Here is a 9,481-nt window from a genome sequence, read left to right on the forward strand (position 1 = left end):
CTTATCCCCCTCTGATGACACGTACAAAGGGGAGAATGTCAATCACAGTGTTTCTGCAGATGGATGATTAAGTCTGATTACAAAAGTAATCAAATTAAACCTCTGTACTATTTAAGCTGCATATATTCACACACTACTGTGTTTAAACTCACTTATTAAACAGATTTTAGCATAAAGACGCGTCTTTAAGTAATTAAAGTATGAATTAAGACCCTTCTGATTAGTGATATGAACAAGAGCATGCCAGCTGGTTTCCAAACTAAGCACAGATGTTGCGTCAGTCTGAAACAGAAGAAATGATTTGCATTAATAAATGTGGACATTGGAGATTTTAAATGCAGTGAGGGGTTTTCTTCGTCTTTTGGATGAAGTGGAGTTCTTCAGGGGCTAAGAACACTGTTTTACGTCAGTTATTTATTGCTCTGGCACTTTTGAGAGGTCAGAGAGCCTGCCAGCTATTGTTTAGTGTTTAGTTGATGATGGGTCACAAAAGGCAAATGCGTATGTGCTGGGAAACAGACACGCTTCATGATCAAATTATTTAAAGTTTGTCAGTTCTCCACCTCTTTCTTCCTAACAGCCAGGTGGTCATCAAACCCAGGAGAAGAAGGAACACACTGTCCAAGACACCCTCAGTGCTGGAGAAACTCGTCCATCCGTGATTAAGGAGCGGCAGCTACTGTACAAAAAGTGCTGTCAGCCAGGGGCCGAAGTCTGCTGCCGTCCACCCACATGGAGAGGATCACAGGATCCGTAACACCGTGGATAAAGACAGGGAAGTCGACACAGAGCAGAAACAAACTTCTTTTCCCTTTGTCCCCTCTCTCTGTCTCTCCTCAATTTCTCCATCTCATTTCTCTCACCCTGTCTATTTCCCAGGTCTTGCGGATGCCATGATGTCAAGCAACTCCCCCAGAAGTATGCACTAATTCGGGGTGCCCCGGCCAGCGAGGGGTGATGGGGTATGGAGTGGGGTGGGGCTGAGAGCCGTGGGATTCGATCACGTAAGTGATAACTACTGAAGCAGCACCTGTTTCTCGCACTGGTGTCGAGTCCCACAGAGGAGCTCTGGATCAAGAGGAGGAGAGACACCAGTGAAGATGAAAGAGGAGCTTTTGGTTCCAGTTGTTTGTTTTATTTTTCTCCTTAAGTTTATTTTAAGTTTGTCAGTTCTCCGCCTCTTCCTTCCTGATGGCCAGATGACCATCAACAATTCCTGGCCCTCCAGGAATTAAATTTGAGACCATTGGTCTAGGATATATTTTTGTGTTCACATAATTAAAAAAAATAATAATAATAATAATGTGGTGGAAGAAAGCCCATTTACTACTAGTGTTTAGGAGGTATTATTGTCAGAGCAACACAAACAGCACGCAGACGTATAAATGCACAGCTATGTGAAAGGCATTCACTGTGAGTTCTAGTATATTTATATACAGTGTAAATCAGAATTATTAAGCCCCCTTTGATTTTTTTATTTGATTTTTTTTTTATATTTCCTTAATGATGTTGAACAGATTGAGGAAATGTTCACAGTGTGTCTGATAATGTTTGTTCTTCTGGAGAAAGTCTGATTTGTTTTATTTGGGCTAGAATAAAAGCAGTTTTTAATAGTTTAAACAGCATTTTAAGCTCAATATTATTCGCCCCTTTAAGCTATATTTGTTTTGGATAGTCTACAGAACAAACCATCGTTATACAATAACTTGCCTAATTACCCTAACCTGCCTAGTTACCCTAATTACCCTAGTGAAGCCTTTACATGTCACTTTAAGCTGTATAGAAGTGTCTTGAAGAATATCTAGTCTAATATTATTTACTGTCATCATGACAAAGAGGAAATAAATCAGTGATTAGAGATGAGTTATTAACACTGTTATGATTAGACATGTGCTGGAGAAATCTGCTCTCCGTTAAGCAGAAATTGGGGGCGAATAATTCTGACTTCAACTGTATATAATTCATATATAAGTGTAATCCATCCTTAAGCGACATTTTCCCTTTCCCATTGCAAAATACAGTACGTCTCAGTTGTCTCAATAACGGCTGATTTACAGCAGACATCATCACAGAGGCGTATCTAGTCATTGAGGCTCTGGAAACTCCACGCGCTGGTCTGCAGAGTTCGATGGCGTCGCTTTAACGGTTCTGCTCGTTTTCCCTCACGAAGCGCTCTAGCAGATGGCAAGAGTTTCGTCTTTATTGGAAACCTCCGTCCACTGCTATTCTGAGATTTCAATTCACATAAATGTCATGATGTCATCGACGGCTCCAGTCCGTTCTGATTGTGCATATGGGTTTGTGCTCTTGTCTCCTATTGTTATTTTTTCGGATGAGCGGATCAGACGTCTTTCAGGGTCATGGATGAAACTGAGGAGCTATGAAAGATGTAAAGCTAAAAACCAATTCCTCTTTGTGCTTATGAAGCAGAACAGCTTACTGTACAATTATTCCACTGCAAACACCCGGGTTTTGTTTTGTTTCTAGTGCGAATATCTTAAAACTCTCAAATCAAGAAGCATTTTCTAGACAAGCAATAAATATCGTCTCGTTTTTAGAAATAATAAATAAAAATTAAGTACATTTTTTATAAGCAGGCAATGACTAAAGTATATATATATATATATATATATATATATATATTAGGGCTGTCAAAATTAGCTCATTATTAATTTGAAATGAATGGTCTTCACTTTCATCCACTACACCCACCCCCTCTCTCATGGTCCTCGCTTTCATCAGCAAACCGGTCACTTTCTTTTTCTCTTAATCGACTTTTAATCAGTATTATCTTAATCATAAGAGCGGAGTATTGGTGTCCATGTAAATGTACTGTAGTGAAAGTGGCGGATGAAGTGGCAGCTGTCAAATACGGTGCATTTCTCTGCCTTTAAGTTGATTCCATCTCACATTTTATAAGTTTGATGTTTCCCCCAACACACAACTTTTGTAAAGCGTCTGCTTCATGTTGCTGTGTCAGAATCCTTACATGTTACATCCTTGCATGTTGATTAATCTAAAGTGATTCCTTGCTCTCCGAGGGCGCTGTACTGTGCGTACTGTATTTTGTGTGTGTGTGAAGTCCTCTCAGAATCCAACATAGAGATCATTTTAGTTTAGTATATATATAGTAAATACTGTAGTGTTTTAGAAGCATGCTATAGTAAAGTACTTGAGGTAATCTGTTCTGGTGATTCTACAGTTGCTATGGAACACAAAAACTAAAGTAAGCAATACTGTAGTTTTCTACAAATGTAAGGTAGTTTATATATACCCTATATATATATGAGACTGCCAACAGGGAGGAGATACAGCATCTGGCCAATATAGTGCACCGACAATAATCTGCTTCTTAACACCAACAAGACCAAGGAGCTCATTGTGGGCTTCAGGAAGGGACGAACAGGCTCACATGATCATATCTACATCAATAGGATGGCCGTTGAGCCCGTCTCATCCTTCAAGTTCCTGGGGACCCACATCTCAAAGGACCTTTCCTGGACCATCAACACCTCCAGCCTGCTCAAGAAGGCTCACCAGCCTATTCTTCTTCAGGCAACTTGAGAGGAACCAGCTTTCATCAGCCGTCTTGGTGAACTTCTACCGCTGCACAATAGAGAGCATCCTGACCAACTGCGTCACAGTCTGGTATGGAAGCTGCTCTGTTGCTGAGCGTAAGGCACTGCAGCGGGTGGTGAAAACTGCCCAACGCATCACAGGGACCACACTGCCAGCCATAGAGGACATCCAGAGGAAACACTGTCTGTGCCGAGCATGCAGTATTCTGAAGGACACCTCTCACCCTGCTCACAGACGGTTTTCACTCCTGCCTTCCAGCTCTGCTCTGCTATCTGCACACTTCTGATATTCCTCTATTGTAAATCTCTGTTCATAGCTAATACAACCTGTATATAAAGTTGATAGTACATCCCTCTGTAAATATCCCCATAGTTTCTCTAACTGCACTTTATAACTGATACCTGTATCCTGCACTTGCTGCTGTTGCACTGCTGGTTACACCTAAACTGCATTTCGTTGCATTGTACTTGTGTAATGTGTAATGACACATGAATCGAATCTAATCTAATCTAATATACTACAATACACCACAGTTTACTGTAATATCGGTTCACTATACTACACTATGGTGCAGTATTAACAAGGAGCTGTAAAAACTATGATAATATAAGCAATGTGGTTGAAAATCATGAATGACTGTAGTATTTGTATGCAGAATTGCCTTTTTGCAGTGTTTTTTAATCAATTGCTCAACATGAGGATGATGTTTTAGACTCCTAAATTCATAACACCTCACACAAGTTGCAAAAATGTGCTGTTTTACTTTCCAAATCCGACTGTTTTTTGTTTTTTTTTGTTCTGGGTTTTGGTGTGCAGAGTAGCTGCAGTCTGTGTGGTTGTGGATAATGGTGTAAAGGCTATGGGAAACTCTTAGGAGGAGAGTGGAAAAACAGTCCCAAATAGAGCTTTCAGTCTCACCGCAGCTCATTATTAGCTTAATCTCAAGTTCAGCTCTTAAAAGTGCTGCCTACCATAACAATGGCCTGACGTGTCTCCGCTAGCCCAGGGTTGAGTTTCTCTGCTGGTATTTTGCTCATCGCTTCGTGTTTTATGCGTTTATAAGCTGCTTGATTTGCCACAAATGAGCCTGACTGTTTAATATCTTGTCCTGAATCAGCTTCTCGTAATGTGTTACAGCTCAAATTTGAAGAATGATTGAGCTTAGGTTCAAACTTTAAAATGAAATTAAATCAAGATTAAAAATCCTCGATTTGATGTTTCATTTTCCACAGCGGAATGAACCGCCAACTTATCCAGCATTTGTTTTACGCAGCAGATGCCCTTCCAGCTGCAACCCATCAATGGGAAACCCCCATACACACTCATTCAATACAGACAGTTTAGCGTACCCAATTCCTCTATAGCGCATGTGTTTGGGCTGTGGGGGAAACCTTGACCCACGCGAACGCAGTGAGAACATGCAAACTCCACACAGATGAAGGTGTAGTGGACGACAGTAAAGAGTGGGGGGATAGGGGTGGTGTGAAGGGCGGGGGTGCTTGTGAGGAGGGGGATGGGTAAAAATGAGGTGCCGGGTCCGGCACAAAATAAGCCCACAAACCCCTTTCCTGATCTTTCTGAATGAAATGCCCACTTCACTACAGCCAATCAGCTCGCAGTTCCAAAAACAAGCCACGCCCACTGTTTCTCATTTCATATTCTGTTTCTCTTGGAACTGCGTCACAATATGGAAAAAAAAAAAAAAACAGTCGCAGCTTCTGGTTCATGTGGACTTTAACATCAAAATACTATGAGAGGGTGACGCGGTGGCACAGTGGGTAGCATGTCCGCCTCACAGCAAGAAGGTCACTGGATCGAGCCCTGGCTGGTTCAGTTGGTGTTTCTGTGTGGAGTTTGCCGTGTTGGTGTGGGTTTCCTCCAGGTGCTCTGGTTTCCCCCACAGCCCAAACACATGCGGTACAGGTGAATTGGGTAGGTTACATTGTCTGTAGTGTATATGAGTGTGTATGGATGTTTCCCAGTTATGGGTTGCAACTGGAAGGGCATCCGCTGCGTAAGCATATGCTGGATAAGTTCATTCCGCTGTGGTGACCCCAGAGTAATAAAGGGACTAAGCCAAAAAGAAAATGAATGAATGAATGAATGAACACTACCACATCATAAACTAATGCTTTTCATTTTTCCTAGGCGGTTGGTTTTTGCTTTATAGCAAATCTTCAACTTAATCAAACATGAAAATGTTCTTTGAATGGCAGATACAGTAGTTTGGCTTTATTCAGTGCAGTCGAGATGCTCTTTAATCCTCATTAACAGAATGAATATAGTCTAGAAACGCTTTCAGACTCTTTCAGCTCTCTCCTTCTCTCTCTCTCTCTGTTTTTACAGCATTAATTCTCCACTACCTCACTGAAGAAAAATCCTGCTTAGCTTTATTTCCCACAAAACAATTCAGCGGAGCAGAGTTAGTCAGCAAACCATCAATTACTAGTAAAACACATCGACTGTAATGCGCTTTCTGTTTTCATGAAACTGACGACTGCTGTAACATGAATTATAGCGCTGCTTAACAAATGGTTGCAGCCTTTAACAATAATATTTATGGGTGATGTTGTGACTACACACTCAGGAATAAAGGCACAACATATGTCACTGGCGTGTACCTTTTTTCATCAGGTACAGTCTCGATGAATATTAATACCTTTAGGGTTCACTTTTGTAACTTTAAGGTACTATAAAATACACATTTGTACATTTTGGTATTAATACGTGGCTGTTAGGAACAGAAGGGTGCCACCCCAGGGACAGATTTTGTCCCATTATTTCTGAGAATATGAGCAAACTTTCAGACTGCAACAGAAATACTGTCTACTATAAAATAAATAAGACATTATTTTCTTCAGTGAATGTTTTCTCTGTTATAGTCTACAGTTTATGAATAGAATCTGGGTTTAGTATGTATAATATACTATTGAAGACAATTAATTAGCCTAATCCTGTGAACTGTTTTATTATGTTTAACAGAGAACAGGTTAGTATAATGTAATAGATTCATTCATTCATTTTCCTTTGGCTTAGTCCCTTTAGTAATCAGGGGTGGCCACAGCGGAATGAACCGCCAACTTATCCTACATATGTTTTAAGCACAAATACCCTTCCAGCTGCAACCCATCTCCGGGAAACACTCACACACTCATTTAAACACTCATACACTAGGCCAGTTTAGTTGATCAATTTCCCTATAGCGCATATGTTTGGACTGTACGGGAAACCACACCAACACGGGGAGAACATGCAAACTCCGCACAGAAACACTGACTGACCCAGGCAAGGCTCAAACCAGTGACCTTCTTGCTTTGAGGTGACAGTGCCAACCACTACGCTACCTTGCTGCCCACGTAATGAATACATACGGTACTCTATTGCACTGTACCAAATTATCCCACTTGATGCTGAGAGTACACAGTAATTTACCAGATACTAGTACAATAATGCATAATAATGACCTTAGCAGTTTTTACATTTAAAAAAATAGATTTAGATTTTTTATATTCCCCAAATGATGTTGAACAGATTCAGGAAATGTTCACAGTGTGTCTGATAATGTTTGTTCTTCTGGAGAAAGTCTGATTTGTTTTATTTGGGCTAGAATAAAAGCAGTTTTAATTGTTTAAACAGCATTTTAATTACCCTAGTGAAGCCTTTACATGTCACTTTAAGCTGTATAGAAGTGTCTTGAAGAATATCTAGTCTAATATTATTCACTGTCATCATGACAAAGAGGAAATAAATCAGTTATTAGAGATGAGTTATTAACAGTATTATGTGCAGACATGTGCTGGAGAAATCTGCTCTCTGAGACATTAGGGAAAAAATAAACAGGGGGTGAATAATTCTGACCTCAACTGTATAAAGTATTATCTTATTCTACATCCCTGATACCCAAATTCTACCTCAATAACTGTTAATAAGCAGCAAAATAAGCGTTTAATAAGCTAAAAGTCTTGGATAATTATTTGTTAAAAGCGAAAATGCTCCTGACAATAGTGTGACTATAAAAACTCAGGCTTTGTGAATGAGCCCTTCATATTTTGCTAATATTAATTGACAGTGGGAAACCTTTATAATATGGCTGATATACACAGCATAAACAGCAATATCGGACGTTCCTTAGCAACTGTGAACAACTAAACACTGTTTGCCTCCTCAGGATTTAATAACATGCTCTTCCTCCTCGTCTTGACTTGTTTGAGAAACTCTGCGTGACTCTCTGCTTCCACTTCATTGTTCATGCTGCATATGTAAAGACTGTAAGATACTGCTTCAGGCATTGATATCTGCTTCTACCCTTGGGGAAAAATAAGTGCACTGGAGGATACTTTTAAGAGGAGTACTTCATTTACTCAACCTTTACTTGCTTCTTTCTGCTGTTGAACACTAAAGAGGATATTTTGAAGAATGTTGGAAACACTGACTTCCATAAGCTTTTCCTACAAAATTACAGGTTTTCAGCTTTCATCAAAAATCTTCTTTAGTGTTCAACAGAAAAACAAACACTTATTAGGGGTTGCAAACACTTGAAGCAGAGTAAATAGAAATATTTTTGTTTTCGCAAATCCACAAGAGGCCGCTGTGTACGTTTTTCCAGATCTCGAATTAGAAATCTGCCACTGTTCTCATGTAAATCCACCTGAAGTCGCTGTCGACTGACCGACTGTGAATGGGGCGTAATAGTGTTTTCAAAAGCACTGATCGACCAGTGCCTAACCACCTTTCCAAAACCCACACCGACAGTCACTCACCGGCCACTTTATTAGGTACACCTGTCCAACTGCTTGTTAACGCACATTTCAAATCAGCCAATCACACGGCAGCAGCTCAATGTATTTAGGCATGTAGACATGGTCAAGACGATCTTCTGAACTTCAGAGTGAGCATCAAAATGAGGAAGAAAGGGGATTTAAGAGACTTTGAACGTGGCATGGTTGTTGCTGCCAGACGGGCTGCTCTGAGTATTTCAGAAACTGCTGATCTACTGGGATTTTCACACACAACCATCTCTAGGGTTTACAGAGAATGCTCCGACAAAGAGGAAATCTCCAGTGAGCGGCAGTTCTGTGAGCGCAAATGCCTTGTTGATAAGGTCAGAGGAGAATGGCCAGACTGGTTCCAGCTGATAGAAAGGCAACAGTAACTCAAATAAGCACTCGATACAACCGAGCTCTGCAGAAGAGCATCTCTGAACACACAACACGTCCAACCTTGAGGCGGATGGGCTACAGCAGCAGAAGAGCACACCGGGTGCCGCTCCTGTCAGCTAAGAACAGGAAACTGAGGCTACAATTCACACAGACTCACCAAAACTGGACAATAGAAGATTGGAGAAACGTTGCTGCTCTGAGTCTCCATTTCTGCTGACATATTCGGATGCTCGACTCAGAATTTGGCCTCAACAACATGAAAGCATGGATCATCCTGCCTTGTATCAGCGGTTCAGGCTGGTGGTGGTGGTGTAATGGTGTGGGGGAGATTTTCTTTGGGTCCATTAGTACCAATTGAGCATCAACGCCACAGCCTACCTGAGTATTGCTGCTGACCATGTCCATCCCTTTATGAGCACAGTGTCTCCATCTTCTGATGGCTACTTCCAGCAGGATAACGCAGCATGTCATGAAGCTCAATCATCTCAGACTGCTGAACATGACGATGAGTTCACTGTACTCAAATGGCCTCCACAGTCACCAGAGCTCAATCCAATAGAGCAGCTTTGGGATGTGGTGAAACGGGAGATTGGCATCATGGATGTGCAGCCGACAAATCTGCAGCAACTGTGTGATGCTATCATGACAATATGGAGCAAAATCTCTGAGGAATATTTCCAGTAGCTTGCTGAATCTCTGCCATGAAGGATTAAGGCAGATCTGAAGGCAAAAGAGGGTCTAAC

The 9,481-nt window shown here is 41.0% G+C and overlaps 1 protein-coding gene and 1 long non-coding RNA gene across 50 annotated transcripts in view; one reads left to right on the forward strand and one right to left on the reverse strand.

Annotated features, from left to right (window-relative positions):
- Positions 1 to 9,481, forward strand: part of anos1b (anosmin 1b) — a 347,052-nt gene that overhangs the window by 177,658 nt on the left and 159,913 nt on the right. The window lies entirely within an intron of this gene.
- Positions 1 to 9,481, reverse strand: part of LOC137488979 (uncharacterized) — a 131,038-nt gene that overhangs the window by 88,166 nt on the left and 33,391 nt on the right. The gene's annotated exons all lie outside the window — the stretch shown is intronic.

This window comes from Danio rerio, chromosome 22 (assembly GCF_052040795.2).
Source record: "Danio rerio strain M-AB ecotype USA chromosome 22, GRCz13ab, whole genome shotgun sequence".
NCBI classification, from domain to species: Eukaryota; Metazoa; Chordata; class Actinopteri; order Cypriniformes; family Danionidae; genus Danio; species Danio rerio.